The sequence below is a fragment of the Magallana gigas genome, chromosome 2 (assembly GCF_963853765.1).
Source record: "Magallana gigas chromosome 2, xbMagGiga1.1, whole genome shotgun sequence".
Taxonomy (NCBI): Eukaryota; Metazoa; Mollusca; class Bivalvia; order Ostreida; family Ostreidae; genus Magallana; species Magallana gigas.
The window spans coordinates 53,921,619-53,940,541 of NC_088854.1; the positions used below are offsets into that span (position 1 = coordinate 53,921,619).

The 18,923-nt window shown below is 34.4% G+C and overlaps 2 long non-coding RNA genes across 2 annotated transcripts; one reads left to right on the forward strand and one right to left on the reverse strand.

Moving 5' to 3' along the window:
• On the reverse strand, nucleotides 1-1,374 carry LOC117681378 (uncharacterized). The gene is made up of 2 exons (XR_010711341.1): nucleotides 966-1,374; nucleotides 1-417 (listed from the first exon to the last, which is right to left on the reverse strand). It is a non-coding gene; the product is annotated as an uncharacterized lncRNA (long non-coding RNA).
• A 3,651-nt stretch (nucleotides 1,375-5,025) lies between these two features.
• LOC105331655 (uncharacterized) lies at nucleotides 5,026-6,303 on the forward strand. Its single transcript, XR_010711342.1, has 2 exons — nucleotides 5,026-5,288; nucleotides 5,871-6,303. It is a non-coding gene; the product is annotated as an uncharacterized lncRNA (long non-coding RNA).
• The last annotated feature ends 12,620 nt before the right edge of the window (nucleotides 6,304-18,923 follow it).

Below are 18,923 nucleotides of genomic sequence, written 5' to 3' on the forward strand. Positions count from 1 at the left end.
TTCAGTAAAAGCAGTATTTTATTTTGAATTTCAAATTTGACATATAGATGTACAAACGTCAACGAAGTCATTATTTCAATATATTTGTAAACATTGTAAGTAGTTAATATGGGGTTCTTTCTTCAATTTAGACTTTACATTTCTCACTTGACACCATTGCTGATTCTCATTTAAAATGTTCATAGGTTTAAATCAGCGATCAGATCATCAATAGTCAGGCCCATTCCAGCTACAGCCCTCCTAAAATCGGCAATCATTTTAGCTATAGCTTCAGGACTGGCACTCTCGACTGCGCTCCTGTCTCGTACAACCGTCGGTCTGACGGGAGCGTCTTCCTCCTCTGAAGCTTGTTGGGCGTGACCTGCCATGAGCAGTCCCGCAAGTAGTATCACTATGGTGAATGTCTTCATATTGAGACTTGAAATAAATGAAGAAATACTGTTAAAATACAATATCATATCGACCTGCCCATCAATAAAATTTTGCAGAAGGCAAGTAACACACAAAATAAGACATTTGTACTAAACAAAGGTAATTAGTTCTTGATAAATTGTCGAAATCCTACGGTAGAACCCCCCTCCCCCGTTACCAATCATGACTTATCCGAAATCTTGACACAACCCCCCCCCCCCCCAAAAAAATAAAATCCAAAACCAGCTAACCACCCTTCACCCCTATTCACCGTTCTTCAAAATCCTAATTAGAGAGGTAGTGTGGGTCAAATTACCGAAAACTTTATTTATAAACTAATTTTCCCTTTTTACATGTCTATATGTTATATCTGTTACCAGAAAAGAAAAGGTGCCCCCTGATGATATGCGCCTGTTATGTGTTTTGTTTGATATAAAATACGATTGTTTAAATACTGACCCTTATAGGTTGTCTAATAAAAGGAACACGTATTATTGTCTGGAATAAGGGTACCGAATTGAATAAGAATAAAAATAAAATACTAATATACTTACATTAGATGACCTGCTGAAGTTGTTACTTCGACGTTCTTCTTTGTAATGTTAGTATCAGCCAGCTGTGTATGGTTTTTAATGTTACGAGGACCCTCTCTATTTATGAAAAGCACCACTGAGTGTTGTTTTGAATCGCTTAGTTTGATTAGTGAAAACCACTTCAACAAGACCTTGGACTATCAATAGGATGAAATAATCTTTTTGCATAAAATCAAGTAAGAATGACGCTGATTTCAAGTGAAATATGCACAGATTGCGTCATCTTACCTCAAAGGACAGACAAATCTTAATGATTTCAAAGAGCCATGAATAAGTGCCCAGCAATGAAACAGACAGGCCTACGTGAATTACAGTTAACTGTGTCACATAGATATTTGACACAACTAACCAAAGTCCAAGCTCTTGTAAAAATGGCTCCAATTAATCATAAGAACAGAAGAACAGACTTTTGTTTGTGTTGTTCTGACAATACCAAACATCACCAAACTTCAAAGAATATATATATATATATATATATATATATATATATATATATATATATATATATATATATATATATATAGTTAAATCCAAAAAATATCGCAGTGTCCGGTTTTATATATAGAAAATTTGAAAAACGAAAGACAACACACAGTAAAACGTTAGCGCTTTCATTCTCTCTTCAGACGTTTTTAAAATAAAAATTACTTTACTTGGTGACGTCTACAATACAATGACGTCATAGTTAAAGTTAACGTAGTAGAGGGATATTGCCGCGTAATCTACAGGGTAATTCAATTAAGGAATGAATTCAATATTTATTTGTTTTATACGATATACAATGGTTTGGGGCAGTTTACGCTTTATAAACCGCGAAGCGGTTTATAAAAAAGCGTAAACTGTTTCAAACCATTTTATATCGTATAAAACTAATAAATATTGAATTCATTGCTTATAATTTAATTTTTTTTACTCTTCATTGTAGATAAAAACGGTCATTTGACCTTTAAAATAACGTAAAATTGTACAAAATTCAAACGTAACGTCATGCGCATTGATGCATTTTTGACGTTAGTCTTTCTATGACGTAGGCAACATTCTTTATACGATATAAAATAATTTTTTTAGCCAATCAGAAAACGCGTTACAACCAGAATTAAATTATTGAAATATATACACAATACATAAAAAAGTTAAACTATAGCAGTCTGTTGAGGCAAGGTTTTAAAGTTTGAATAAAATGTTTTTCTTTTTCCCTTCTTTCCGTTGCACTCTCTGTAAAAAGTTTATGAAAAGGAAACACTTTAAATTGCCCGCCTCCGCATACATCGATGTGCTCGCTGAGTTTTATTTTCCGGTACTCTGGGTCTTTAATTTGCTGTTTATGCACCCGGATTCTTGTTCTTAATGTTGTCCCTGTTTCGCCGATATCAAATTTGTTGCAACCATCACATATAATGGTATCTATTAAATTTTTGGAATGACATGACATGTCCGAATTTATGCGGAATTGTTTTCCTCTGAAGTCAACCGAGCTGCCTTGTTTTAAAAACGGACACATGCCGCATCGTATGTCTCCACATTTAGATACCGTTTTTATTGACGTTAGTTCCGTTCGTCATCGAAAGCAAGATTTTTGTCTTGCCAAGATGGCCGAGTGGGGGGTGCAGTGGCCGCTCACTGCTAGGAGAATGGGTTGCAGAGGTCGTGAGTTCAAGCCTCGGTCGGGGGCGGAGGTGGAGCTCCAACAAAAATGAAATTCCCTGTGCTTTATATATAAATTTATTATATATCTATATCATTCACTATGGGAAGGTATATGTTAATTTGAGAGTTATTGCAATGTCAAAAAGATATTGTATTTTGATAGTTATTACCGTCTTCCGTGGAAGACGGTATAAAGAGTTGAAATAATTTACAGTCTCCGGTTTGTGCACTTCCTTTCCTTTGTGATTGGTAGAAAATACATGATGTGAAAATTTACATTTAATTCATTGGTTGAAATACTGTTCGGCGCAAAGGAGATAATTTTCTGATGATCCCTTTCATGTACGACTTAACAAATTTAGTAGATTTTAAATCTTAAAAAGTGAGAAAACGAAAAAGCAATACAAATTGCTATGAATGAAATTCAGCCTTTGGTTTTCAGGTCCAACTAGTTGAAAGTAATATTCTATAATATCTATTGAAATTATTTGTTTTTCTTTTAGCATTGTTTATTCAAATATTTATACAAAATAAAAAAAAATGATGCTGTATGCCTAATATCGGTTAAGTAATTGGCACCTTAGATAGATCAATGCAGTGTTATAACTTTGATTTTATAAAAATAATACGAGTCTACGACCCTACCTAAGATCTCTTTTACCCTATAGTCGATCTCAACTTACAGGCTCGGGTACGCAGTTCTCAATTTTAGACACGCAGGCTTAAACGACACATGACATACAATGTTCCACTCGCCATGCTATATAGAGGAAGGTGACATTTATATAAAAAGAATTAAACTGTCTTTGATAACTATTTGCTGTTTAGGGTTTGTTCTAAAGACGGCAAGCTTTTTAAAAAGAGCTTAACTTGTTGTATTATTTCATTTATTTCCAAAAGTGAAGACATTCACCATTGTGGTACTACTCGCAGTGCTACTCGTGTCATATCATGGCTTCGTCACCGTGCCAGGCACGGTAAAAATCAATTTTTGTTGTTGATTTCTTGTGTCTTTGTTTTGCGATTGACTTATAAAGCGCAATTTGTGTGAAAGTCCATCTTTTAGTAAGAAATGAAGCAACTAATCAGATCTTGTTATTGTTATTCACTAAAACACGCCACGTATACCTTTAAAGATTTCAAGAGGCTGGGTACAACAGCAACAAGATGTCTCAAAGTTTTTGTATTAATGTACATGTATACTAGTGCGATGTTCCAGAGTGTCCCACTGAAAATGAGAAAGTTACATTTGAAAGCAACCACAGAGTTCCAGACAGAGAGAGAACACGGTTGGAGATGAAATATCAATATCTACTACAATACTACATGAACATGATCATAATAAGATGTTTTGATACGCTTCGCAAATCATGGGAATCATGGGGTTGTATGGCTCCAAATATTGTCTTAAAGGTCTAGAATTCCGTACGTTGTTGTTCACAATACGATATTGCAGTTTTTGAAACTACTTCTCTCGCAGAGGTTTAATGATTCCAAAATGATCTATATCAATAAGTAGTATTCTTCAAGTTTAGGATGATTTAAACCTTCAACGCCAGCCAGAGTCCCCTACCTCACTCCTAGTAGAGATATTTTGTTTAACAAGCTGGAATCCATCAGGTATAGAAGCGTATGACGTTACGAACTGTGCTGGTGCAAAGATTGGGCTTTGAGGTGTCATAGAGAAACTAACGTTTTTAAAATAAGATTTTCAGTTATATGTATGATTTAACTAAGAGAGAGCATGCAGACAAGTGGGAGTCTCGTCAAGCATTCGTAGTATAAAATTGAACATAATAATTCGCTTGTCACTGCACCACAGTAAACATTGATAGAAAATACACTTTTTCTGATAGTCCGACTAATTGGATTTCTTTTCAGCAAATAACTTTACCAGGTTTTTGTTACATTCATATTCCAATACTAGTACCTTAAGATGTTAATATTAATTAAATGACATTTGATTCTTTACGTGCAAAACCATAACAACATTACTATTATCTATAATAAAGTCCGACTCATATATAGGATAACCTTTTGGGATTAGAGCTTAACTTAATCAAATCCGAAAATACAGCTTACAATATCACAAAAGAGGCAATGAACAGTAGTTACAGTTTGTACAACAAAACGTCTCTCCTAAGTGTTAGTATTGGACTCTATCTGGTGATCAATTTTATTCATATAGGCTTCTTTCAGCGTGATGGCATTTGATTTCAATTTAGTGTGCTAATGATCACTTAAAACCATTTTTACAAGAGCTTGGACTTTGGTTAGTTGTTTCAAACAGCAATGTGACGTAGGCCGGCCTATTTCATTGCTGGGCACTTATGCATGCATGGCTCTTTGAAGTCAACAAAATCTGTCTGGCTTTTGAGGTATGATGACGGAATCTGTGTTTATTTCACTTAAAACAAGCGTCATTTTTACTTGTTTTGAAAAATATTACATCCTACCGAAAGTCCAAGGTTTATTAAAATGTTTTAACTACTCAAACTTAGGGATTCAAAACAACACACAGTGGTGCTTCTCATAAATAAAGAATGTATTCGTGATACTATAAAACGATACCCAGCTATCTGATACTAACATTACAAAGGAGAAAGTCAAAGAAACAACTGCTGCACACAATATAATGTAAGTATACTAGTACTTTATTCTTATTCAATTTAGTACGCATATTTCAAGCCATTATTGATATTAGCCAACCTAGTAGGGTCAGTATTTAAACAATCAAATGTTATATAAAACAAAACACATCACAGCTTCGTATCATCAGGGGGCACTTTTTCTCGTTACAGCCTTTTCCATTCATTTGCATATAAACATGTTTAAATGGGACACTTTTAAAAAAATAAATAGGTACTTCGACCCCCACTCCCCTCTCCGATAAGGATTTTGAAGATTGGTCAATAGCTAAAAAGGGTGAGAGGTAGTTAGGTGGTTTTGAATTTGTATTTTGTATTTCTTTTTTGTGTAAAGATTTCAGAAAATTCTGCCTCCCATTATTTTAACGACGGAACGTGCCTGCATGACATCGTCAAACTCATGATTAGTAACGAGGGGTGGGGGTTGGGGGTTGAACCGTAGGTTTCAAGGCCTAATTACCTTTGATAAGTACAAACGTTTTTTGCTGTGTGTTGTTGGCCTCCTGTAACATATTAATGCTGGGCCGGTCGCGATATTGTATTTTTACAGTATTCTTTCATTGATTTCAAGTTTCAAGATGAACAAATTTACCATAGTGGTACTACTCGCGGTGCTGCTCATGCCAGGCCACGCCCAATTAACATCAGAGGAGATTGTTGAAATAGCCAGGGATGCAATCTTGATGATCAACCAGGCCGCCGCTTTTAACAATGCCGTACTGACACTGAGACGGAGAATTGCCCAACATGCCCCAGAGGAGGCAGGAGTTCCCGCCAGACAGGGAGCAGAACGAATCAGGAACGCAGTCGCGAGTGACAGACGCCAAGCAAGGCTGGCGGCCGATAGGAGGAGGGCCTTAGCGAGAATGGGCCAAAGAATTAATGGTGTGACTCCTGCTTAAACCTGATAACATTGTACACGAGAATCAGCAATCGTGTCAAGTGAGAAATTAAAAGTCTAAAATGAAAAAAAAGAACCTCTTTCTAACTACTTATAATTGTTACTTCGTTTATGTTTGTACATCCATATGTCAAATTTGAAATTCAAAATAAAATAATGCTTCAACTGAAGTTGAGTCATTAGAGAGAAGTTACGTCGTAAGCAAATTAAAAGTTGGGGGGGGGGGGGGGGGCTAGAGTAATCATCGGAAATCTTAAAAAAAAAACCACACACAATTCCTAAAATCATGAAAAACCTAATCTGTGGAGGGGTGTGCGTGAGAGTACCTTCCAAAAAGATTTCTTTCCCAAATCATGATATTCTTATTCCGTGTGTGTGTGTGGGGGGGGGGGGGGGGCTAGTATACCTATGACTCCAATTTTCAATAAATATTTTAATTTTTTTAATGTAAAATTAGGAGCAACTATGTTTGCTGCGATAAAAAGTGGGGGCTGTCCCCTCCCTGATGCTATGTGCCTAATGGTTAGGTCTACCTTTGCAAAAAAAGCTTCCGACGCCTATGTAGAGAGATAGAGAGAGGAAGAGAGAGATATATATGTATTTGTGTATGTGATGCTAAACATCCTACATGTTTGATTTTTCGTCAATCTTTTCCATCCCTAGTGAAAACTAGTAATTTGTCAATTCAACAATTGCCAATTTTAAAATTTCACTCTTTGTTAACAGTTAAACGTATATTCCATGCAAACATAAAGACTTTAATGCGTGTTTTAAAGAGTTTTGGTACAACAACAGCAACAAGAAGTCTCATAGTTTTTGTTTTAATGTTAAATGTATACTAGTGCGATTTTCCAAAGTATCCCACTGACAACGAGAGTTGAATTTGAAAGCAACCACAGAGTTTCAGACAGAGAACAAATACGATTAGAGATCGTTATCTACAACAAGTACTAGAAGAACATAGAAGAACATAGTCAATTTATCATAATGAGAGTGTTTGTCATCAACGTTGAGGCAAGCTTCGCAAACCATGGGGATGTGGGTTTTTTCGGTTCCAAATATTGTCATGAAGTCCAATTTAATTTTTGTTACCAATATATTGCAGTTTTTTAAAAAGATTTCTCATTCAATGGTAAATTCCTTATATTACGCGAGTACTTAATTCCGCGATCTGGCGGTTTCGGATCAAATGGCGAGAATATAAAATCGCGAACACGGAATTTCCATCCTTATTTCTTATAGTTTTGAACTCTTAGAAAATAAAAGCGAGGTTTTAAAATCCGCGAAGGGTGCTTCTCGCGATTTTACGTCGATATTTACTCCTGGCGGTTAATTAGGAATCTACAGTAAAGTTCTTCAGCCAGGTTTAAAACTGATTCCAATAAGAAAACATATTTTGAAAAAAAAAATATTTGTTATAAATGTAGTTCTTACAATAAAAAAAAAACAATTAAAAAAATGTCCCCGTACAATAATTGGATTTCTTTGTTAAAAAAAATCTATATCTTTTACGTCTAGGTCACATTTTAGCTAATGGTCGGGTGAAAGAATAAGAATTTGAAGATTGGTAAATGGTGAATAAAGGTTAATGGGTATTTTGGAGGTTTTGGATTTTTGTGGGGGGTTTTGTGTCATAAAGTCAGCCTCCCCTTATGAAAAACGATGGAACGTGCTTGTCAATCGCAACTTCTCGGGCCTTTCCAGCAGGCACAGAAAAATGCATCGAACGTATTACCTAGGCGTCCATGACAACCCCCCTTTTTATAAAACTTGATATAAATACAACACATCTTACGATCTGTTGGGATGTAAGCTAGACTTCAATAAAGTAAATGTTATACCCTAAAATATAACAAAGAAGCGACTTATAAGGCTGTCTAACCGATACTTATTTCAATAGGAAGCGACTCCATTTTGTTTAAAATTCTTACATCTGGTAATGTAAATTCATTCGAGCTGTTTTTCCGAGCTCTGACGGAAAGGCCCGAGAAGATGCGATTGCGTGCCTGTACGACAGACTCATGATTGGTATCTGTGGGTGGTGGTGGGCGGGGGTTCAACCGTAGGATTCCAACGAATTATCAGGAACTAATTGCATTTCGTTTAGTACAAATGTCTTTTGCTGTGTGCTGTTGCCCTCCTGAAACATTTTAATGATGGGTGGTCAAGAAGATATTGTATGTTAACTGAATTATTTCATTGAATTCAAGTCTCAAGATGAAGACATTCGCCATAGTACATCTAATCGCTTTTGTCATGTCATGGATTCGAACCGTGCCAGACTATGCCCAATAAGCCTTAGAGGAGGAGCAAGCGTTCGCCAGACAACGAGCCAGGGATGCAATCGCAAAGGCCATACAAGTCGCCGCTTGGGACAATGCTTTTCTGACACTGTGTTCTGACTCTTTGTAAAACCACAATAACATCATTCATGTACACGAGAATCGGCTATCCTGTCAGGTGAGAAATTGAAAGTCAATTGAAATAATGACTTCCTTTAAGTTTGTAGATGTAAAAGTAAACTTTGAAAAAATCAAAAAAAAATCTGGTCCAAATGAAGCTGAGAGAGAGAGAGAGAGAGAGAGAGAGAGAGAGAGAGAGAGAGAGAGAGAGAGAGAGAGCGAGCGAGCGGTTTGTGTATTCCTATCCGAAGGGTGTCGATATTTTTAATTCCAAGTGTATTATGTACAAGAATTTTTGTCAATATCAACGAATTACAAAAATAACATTTTTTAAAGCAGTTAAACGTATATTTCTTACAAAACGAAATATACAACGCGTGTTTCTTATGTAAAGATTTCAAGAGTCTGGTACAACAGCAACAATATGTCTTATAGTTTATATATTAATGTACATGTACGTCAATCTTTTCAATTCTCCATGCAAATACAAAGCTTTTAACACGTGTATCTTAGTTAAAGATTTCAAGAGTCTGGGTACAACAACAGCAACTAGAAGTCTCATATTTTTTATTTCAATGTGAAATGTACATTAGTGCGATGTTCCAAAGTATCCCACTGACAATGGGATAGCTATATTTGAAAGCAACCACAGAGTTCCAGAGAGCAAACACGATTAGAGACGAAATATTAATTTCTACTACAATTCCACAACTCTACGGGAACGTACATGATGATAATGATATGTTTTGATACTGCCCCTACTGACCTGCAATTGTTAAGTCTTTATCTTCTTATGTATGCTGATGACATGGTATTGTTTTCTGAATCAATTGATGAGCTACAGAGCATGTTGATTTTACAGTTCTATACCAATGAAAAGGACCTTGATGTAAATGTATCTAAAACTAAAGTGGTTATTTTTAGAAATTGTGGGAATTGCCGTACCAACGAGAAATGGCTTTATAACGATGAAAATTTAGATATCGTGGACCAGTTTGGTTATCTAGGCGTTATGTTCAATTATAACGGTTAATGTTTTACCACTCAAAACAATTAGCGGCACAACGTGTCAAAGCCATGTTTGCTCTCAAATCAACAATTAATCAGCTTTATTTAAACCATTGTACTTTGTTTTCTGTTTTTGATACCTATGTGTGTAGCATTTTAAATTATGGATGTGAAGTTTGGGGTTCCCACAAGGGACAAGATATTGAAAATGTTCACTTTGAGTTTTTACGCTTTGTGCTTGGTGTTCGTTAAAAAAAGAAATACAACTATGTTATTTTTCGAGACTGGGCGTCTACCCTTATATCTTATTCGTATATATCGATTGTTTAAGTTCTGGTTTAAATTATTGCAGACAGAAAATTGTATATTAAGAGCTGCTTGTGGCTGGTCATATTGTATTTGTGAAAACGAAAAGCAAAATTATCAAAGGTGGGCAAATTTATAAGGGACCAATTATATTTTGCTTACAATATTATTTAGAAAAATCAATACCAAAGTTGTAAAAAAAATGTATTTCCAAAATGAGGTTGTCCTCACATAATCTGCTTATTGAAACAGGAAGACATAAAAATGTACCAAGAGACAAAAGATTTTGTAAAATTTGTATTACAGACATCGAAGACGAATATCATTTTATACTGCTTATAAAATATGCTTATTAAAGCTAATAAAAAAGTATTACTGATATAAACCATCCATGTACAAATTAATACAGTGACTAAGTGTTAACAATATCAAAGAATTGTGTAATTTAGGAAAATTCATTTACAAAGCCCTCACACTCAGAATGGTTTGAACTATATTGTGCCATTTGCTGATTTCAATTATCATTACTATCAATATATATATAACATATATGTGTTATTTTTGTGTGTATATTTTTCAGTAACCTGCATGTCATTCTCCAAATACAAATTATTCTGTAAACATACGAGTGTACGCAAACTGCAAGATTTGTAAGGACTGACCGTCCATTTTTGCCTATAATTTTGTATTGTTAACCTTATAAGTGCTATAAGATGTATGTCTTTTGCAATAAAGAAATTGAATTGATACAATATATAGACATGCTTCATAACTCCTTGGCGTGGGATTTGTTCGGTTCCAAATATTGTCAGAATTCCATATGTTGTTGTCCACAATATATTGCAGTAAAACAGTTTTCAAAAAGGAAACAAATGTAAAAAAAAAAAAAATTAAATGTAGATCTTTTCTATACTCATATTGAAAACAAATGAAAACATATTCCTGTACAAAAATTTGATTTCTTGATCCCCAAAAGATCTATATCCTTTTTAAATTCCGGAAGATTTCAATAGAGGTCTATGAACCTTGAACACCAACCAGATTCCCAACCTGACTCCTAGTAAAGATATTTTGTTTTACAAACTGGGGTCCCCCAAGTATAGAAGCGTATGGGTTTACGAACTGTGTTGGTGCCAAAATTAGGCTTTGATGTGTCATAGTAAAACTGACGTTTTCAAGATACGATTTTGCAAAATAGGGGAGGGCGTGCGTGGAGTTGGGAATTTCGTCATTTATTCGTACGTAGCACTGTTAAGGCTTACTATGAAAATATCAGAGGATTTAAACGTTTATTAAAAGATGCATCCGTTGAACACAATAATTCGCTAGCCACTGCATCACGGTAAACCCAAAACTGATAAATAACACACGAACTTTTAAGCAAAAAAGATTCAATTAAACATACATGTTTTAATGTAGTATATACAACCATAACCAGTTTTTCATGATCACTTCCATATTCCGATACCATAAGATGGTATTTTAAAAATGATATTAGCTGAATGTTGGTTCTTTAAGGAAAATAATCGAACCGGTTAATGAATGCAAAACAATAAATACCTATTTCTTATATACATGTATATAATGTCGGTGTCTATTATAACATCCTATTCATATATAGGATAACATTATAGGAGAAAGACTACCAATTATTTTCCCATCGAAATTCATAAAATCTATAACAGTTTCAGTCAAATATTTGGTATAATTTAAAACTTCAATTCAAGACCTTTTAGAAAATGAAAAAATATATAGTGTTCCGTGGGGTTTATATATAGGTAAAATTTGCAGTTGTTTACAACCTACAGCGGTCGTCAATTAATGTCACTCTACTTAAAAAATCAACCCACACCCCCTAGAAAAATTCTCCAGTGTTACTATATTCTTTAAAATATTCCCCCATTTCATCATATATTTTAAAAACTAACATACCTGAATTCAGCCAATCACGTATAACGCCTACCCATTAATTCTTATTACAACGTTCTATAACTTTACTCTGATGTTAACATGGTATTCTGATTCCATAACCTTGTGAGATTGGAGCTATACTTATCAAAACTGAAGATACAGTATACAATATACTACAGAGGAGACGATGAACTGTATTTCCAGTTTGTAAAACAAAACAACTATCCTACGAGTTAAGTATTGGACTCTATATAGCGTTAAATATTCATCATAGAAATGGATTCCGATAGAAAAAAACATACTTATGATGGCTGGGTGGTTTTGGCCTTTTTTCAGACATTATTACTAGTTATCTCCATTAAACATAGAGCTCTAAAGATTTCAACAACTTCTAACCTTAAGACTTCATTAGTATGATCTTTTCTTTTATGGCCTAAAATACCATGTTTGAATTTTAAAGTAGAATTGATGGTTAATATATTGACCACTTATCGTCCCTAAATCTTCCTAATTTTAATAACACTAGTAAAGAATATAAATCTTTTTTGGAATCCAAAAATAACCTATTCACGGGTATCTGTATTTGGTATTGAAACTGCATATCTTTATAGTTTTCATTTTACTTATTCTTTCGTTTTTGGAAACAGTCTTAAATTGCTTTCAGAACATAAACTCTGCGAGAAAATTCCTTTAAAAAACTGCAATTTATTGAAAACATAAATTGGGAGCCGAACAACTAAAATCTCCATAGTTTGTGGAGTGTGCTTAACATTTATTTCAGCACTTGCATTATTATCTTTTTCCATATTTTAAAAATAAAATCACGAATACCTTCTCCGACCAGGAACTTGTTTTAGTAGAAACACCATAGTAAATTATGTTTCGAATGTATCTACTTAGGTTTGCATTTTGGAACACCAAACTGATATGACGGTACATAAACCTCTTAGAATTGTTTATTCAGACTTAATACCTTTAAGAAACAAACTAACGTTAGTCTTAGAGAGTTTGGATGAGAAAAAAACGTTTGACCGTAACAAAAAGGTCTGATTCTAATCGGCAATCGTTGTTATTGACAAAATATACATCATACTGCACTAGAAATTAAAATGATGAACAAAAAGTAGACACTTAGATATAGACATTTAGCGTCATATTGGCACATAAAAAGCTTAATATAGATTAAGTTCCTCATGTAGTATTAACTGAAGTGAAATCGTTAATTAACTCTCTCTCTCTCTCTCTCTCTCTCTCTCTCTCTCTCTCTCTCTCTCTCTCTCTCTCTCTCTCTCGTAAACTTCAATTGGAGCAGAATTTATTTTAAGTTTCAATAACTCAATCTACATCACCAGAGACCTATATATGTATAAACGTAAAATAAGTCTTCATTTAAATCGACTTAAAACAAGTACGTAGTAAGTAGTCCGTTCTTTAATCAAGATTTTCAAGTGCTCACTTGACACGATCGCTGATTCTCGTAAAAAATGTTATTATGACTTTAGTCTAGATCATCAATTTTTCGTCTCACAAAGTCTCTAGTCCCATCGGCCGCCTGCCTGGCGAGTTTTCTGGCCCTCGCGGCGGCATCTTGGGCTCGTTCAGCCGCCTGTCTGGCAAGAGCTTCCGCTTCCTCTGCGGCTAGTGGACATAGCCTGACGCGGTGTCAAATCCGCTCTGGACTCGATCGATCCCGAAACCTCTCTCACCAGCTATATGAGCAACTGCTTGCTCTGACATGAGACACAGCTAGTAGTACCACTATGGTGGATGTTTTCATCTTGAGATTAGAAATGAAATGATTCAGATATCATATATACAGACTTTTCTCGCATTATCACCAGTGTGAGATCGGTGTGTCCCAATCTGACTGAAGCACAAACCTTTATTAAATACTCTACCTCTATGCGATAGACTTGGACACGATTTGACTCAAAATTTTCAAAATTTTCCATTTTCAATGTTTATACTGATAAATATAGAGTTTTTTAATGTTATGTTAAAATTTGAAAGTCAAATATCAAGTTATAAGCAAGATACAGAGTTCATAATTCTTTGTTTTGGTAACAAAGCTCGAATATTGTCATTTTTACCTATGTGTTGTATTGGTGTACGTTTTAATCAAATATATCTTTCTTTTGTTGACATTGGTATTTATGAAGATACTGAGTTAGTTTAAATTGTTTTTGCATGTCATTTTGTCTAAGAAATGTTTAATCTCTACAACACATATTTTGTAAACAACGAAAAGACTCGAGCTTTGCTTACTTTACAACTAATTCTTACCTCTGTATCTTGCTTGTACCTTGACTTCAGCATTCAATATTTTGGTCAAATTGGTCAGATTGGGTTTACTCTGTGAGAAATTAAAAATTTAAGTGAAGTTATTTTATTCCACAAAGAACTGATTATTTTCCCGTCGATTTTTAAAGCTTGTTATCAAATCTTCTGTACTTGCTCCTGGATGATTGCACTCAAAGTACTCACAATTATAATTTTGGAGTTGCAATTCAATGATGATTTGAAAAATAAGGACCCTCCATAACCAGTACTTAAAATAATCATATAATCGCCTTCCAGAGATTTCTTCAGAGAAACACTTTGTAGCGGTTTTAAGTAATTGAAATCTGTTTCTTTTTTCTTCGTTTTTATCTATTTAAGCTTTTTAGTTTTGAAATGAACTTTAAACTCTCTGCAAGGTATTTACGTCGGCATTCTTTCGCAAGTTATGCGGGCTAAAAATAGGTTTTCGTCACTGGTATTTCCTATGACACGCTATCATGGCTAGTGGTTACCTGTCGTTGTTTATACGAGACGCGCTCGTTGTCAATGACAGCAACCCAGTCTAAATCAGTCATTTTGGCCATTTTGAAAAGATCAATCCGACAAACATCGTATTGTTCGTTGTAAAACAGTTCACGGGCGAAGGTAATAAATATTGGAAACAAGCAAGATACATCTATATTGGTGCCGATTTTGTGAAGTTAACTGAGGTCAAATATTTCAATGCGTTGACATTTTTACGGGTGACGATGATTTTAGCTTGTTTTGATTTTAGTTTCATTTTCGCTAAATGCTTGTTAACTTGAAGAACCATCGCTTGTATTTTAGAATTTTTACTTACCAAATCGAACACTGACTTCGGTAAATCAGTCGGATGGTTGTTTACCGCGCTTAATGAACAAAATATGATGCATTAACAACATACAAAAAGACAATTTATTCCACTGGTAATTCTGAATGATCTTTGCGCAATGGTTGATTAATGCAATGTGTTTTGTTAAAGGTGCTTTGCATTTTTTTTGTATCTATTTAATAAAAAAAAACCCATTTTTTTGGCTGATGGAAATATGTAGGTATATATATATCATTTGAAAAATTAATTGTGGTTTTTCTTTCAGTGCATTTTCCTCTGTATTCTGATCACATTTTCTCATTTGTCCGTCTGTCCATCCCTCTATATGTCCGTCTGTCTGTCACTTTTTCACACTTTCATCTTTTCCAGAACCACTGAGCCAATTTCAACCAAACTTGGCACAGAGCACCCTTAGGCAAAGGGATACAAAGTTGAAAAACTTAAGGATCACGCCTTTTTTTAGGGAAGACATAAGGAATAATTGAATATTTTTGAGAAATTGTCAAAAAAAAACTCCTCTCAAGAAACATTTTCCCAGAAAAGCTGAATTTAATGTGTAAAAATATGCTCAAATAGCTTAGATTAAAAGTTGTAAAAATCAAGACCCCCGGGGAAAGGGTAGAGCCACAAAGGGGGGTTGAATTTTTACATGAAATATATAGCGTAGATCCTTAAAAATTTACTTTTCAGAGACAACACAGCCAGGAAAATTGAAACTTGGGTTGAAGCATCTTCAGGTAGTTTATATTCAAAGTTGTAAAAGTAATGACCCCCGGGGGTTGGATAAAACCACAATGGTGAGTCGAATTTTTACACAGATTTATAAAGAGTAGATCTTCAAAAATTTTCTTTTCAGAAACCAACCAACCAGGAAAGTAGAAACTTGGGTAGAAGTATCCTCAGGTAGTGTAGATTAAAAGCATGACCTCCTGGGGTACAATGTAGTGTGGGGCCACAATGGGGGTCAACTTTTTACATAAGAATGTATAGAGTAAATCTTTAAAAATATCCTTCTCAGAAACTAATCAGCCAGGAAAGCTGAAACTTGTGTAGAAGCATCCTCAGGTAGTGTTAATTCAAAGTTGTGAAAATCATAAACCCTCGGGAAAGGTTGGGCCACAATTGGGGGTCAAATTTTTACATAGAAATGTATAGAAATCATTAAAAATCTTTTCTACCAAACCAATCAGCCAGGAAAGCTTTGTTTAGAAGTATCCTCAGATTGTGTAGATTCAACGTTGTGAAAATCATGACCCCTGGAGTATGTTGGGGCCACAATGGGGGTCTATTTATTAGCTATTAATAAAATTGTACGAAGAGTTTTTTTTGAACCATGATAATTTGGTGAGATGAACGTCATTTTTGCCCATCATTTGATCTTTTGGGAATTTTAATTAAATTTCCTTATTGCACATCTGCATGATACCCCCATTATATTCCCAGAGATGACTTGATTATTTTGAAAATTGTACGAGGAGATTTGGGAAGTGGGTTTTGTGTAAAAAAAAAAAAAAGTCATTTTTTGCAGCTTTTTGACCTCCAAAGTTAATAAGAAATTTCTGAAGCCTTATTACACATCAACAGGACATCACCAATCATTTTCTTAGAGTTGTTTTGGCTATAAATACATCAAATGTTATCATTATTGGAACCAGAGTTTTTGGAAAAACGCCATTTTTCCTCTATTAATTGACACCGGGATAAAAATTGAAATTCCGAAACCTTATTGCTAATATTAAGGACACTCCCGAATCATGTTCCAAGAGATGATTTGGACATTGATACGGAGTGAAATGATAGAGTTTTGGAAGGCAGTTGTTTTGCTATGCAATTAAAATGAAATATCTTAAACCAAATTACAAATGAACATAACACCCAAAATTATATTCTAAGAGATGGTTAGTCTAATTCGTAAAATGTAATAGCAGAATGAGAAAAAGAACGTGACAGACGGACGGAACTGGATGACAATTTATCAGAACTTTCTTTAGAAGGTGCGGGTATAAAATAAGTATTGAAAATAAAGGGAAATCTTTACAAACGAGATAGGCGAAAAAACATAAGGCTATAATAATCTGCAGTGTTTATTCTGATTATTTTATACTGTAATATTATTGCGGGGCCCTAGAATTGCTTGAAAGATTTATACAAGATTATCAATTGAAAATTGATATAAAACATCTTCTCGTGAACTTTAATGCTACAACATGAGATGATTAACAATGTATAATGCCAATCATTCTAGCTGATAAAGTAAAGAATGTGAATTGTTTAAATTTTGATCCTTGAGCCAAAATTGACCTGTAGTGGTTTCCAGAAAAAGTTTGAAAATCAGTATAGGAATGTGTCTGTAACATATTCTTATTTTGAACTGCAATACTTAATTAGTTATTGACACAACCACTGAAACGACACTGCCATAAATATTAGTAATTGACTTTTAAAGGCTGCTTTGATAAGAGTTAATTGCTTTGATTAGCATTATGGCCAATGTTACTACATTGCAGCTAATTTATCACTACAAAGTGTAGTTTGTGCAACCCATGCCTTGATCGAAAACCAAACATCAATAACTTTATCAACCGGGTTATATACTTCAGTAGCAGTTAATGAGCGATTGAAAATAATTGATCTTCCAAGTATTCTTGTGAATATGACACCGAACCGTAATTTCGGAGTATTAGGTCAGCAAATTTTAGCCTAGGTCTTAAATTTGGGATGAAGTCAAAATGTTTCTTTTTTAATGTATGTGTGGATTTTGCTCTCTTCGCCCGCTCGCTATTAACACCTTTAACTTTTTCTTATCCATATCTATATTATTTGAAATAAAGAAAACTTTTCGACATTTTTATCTTATACATTTTTGTAGGACATCTTGCTGATGTTGTATGCGAGAAAGGATGTCCTTATCAAAATATGAATCGACCCGGGGGACTACACATCTTGCTCGAATTGCCCGGGCTATATTGGGTCCCTGTATTGATGTACTGCGCGAAGTTCTCTCTAAAGAAATATCTCCGCCTGACTTGGAAAAGAAAGTTAAAACTTACATATTTCAAAACGGAAAACCTTCTATAAGTGAACAACAAAAACGGCTTGTCTATGGCAAAAACTACTCCGTCTTTGACATTACGTTGCTCTACTTTCTCTTGCGTAACATGTGTTCAATTCCTCCACATAGAAATAAATGGGGAAAAGATCCAGAACCAACTGATTTAAGTGTGTCTGCAAACATAGAACGAATTCGTATTTTAAGGAACGAATGGTATGGACATGCTACGGATTTTTTTCTCACGGACTTGGATTTTGAACGAAAATGGAATCATATTTCTCAAATTATAAAAGAGCTGGAAGGTTATCTTGGTACCGCTACCAAATACCAGGACACTCTGGTCAAATTAAAAATTTGTTGTATGGACCCAGATTCCATACAGCATTACATCGATACACTGTTGACTGTTGAAGAGTTGCAGACCGATGTTTCAAATTTGAAAGGTAACCGACAAAATGGTTTAACAAAATGGAACATAAAATCAAATTATTTGTTTAAAGTAGAATTGCTTGTTTTGGTTTATTAACATCACAATGTACCCTGACTCATCTTTATTAAAAAGATGTGTGGGTCTTCGATGATGAAAAGAGAAATTAACTTAAGCTGCACGTAAACATACCTGGCAAACACTGTTTTAATTAAGCAAATTTATGAAAAAGGATCTAAAATAATATTTTACATTGATGATTTTATCTTTATTCTTACAGAGGATGTAGAAGAGATAAAAAAGTCAATCAAGATTTCAAGTACAAAAGGTAAAGCTATTTAAAAAATCATGTTTATTTTATCATAACATATTTATTTTTTTGTAACATTTTTGTAACATTGTCTTAAAATCAATATATTAAAAGGGGCTTATTTTTGAGATTGAAAAAATTATCATGTACAAATTCATTCATTGCCTGACGTCA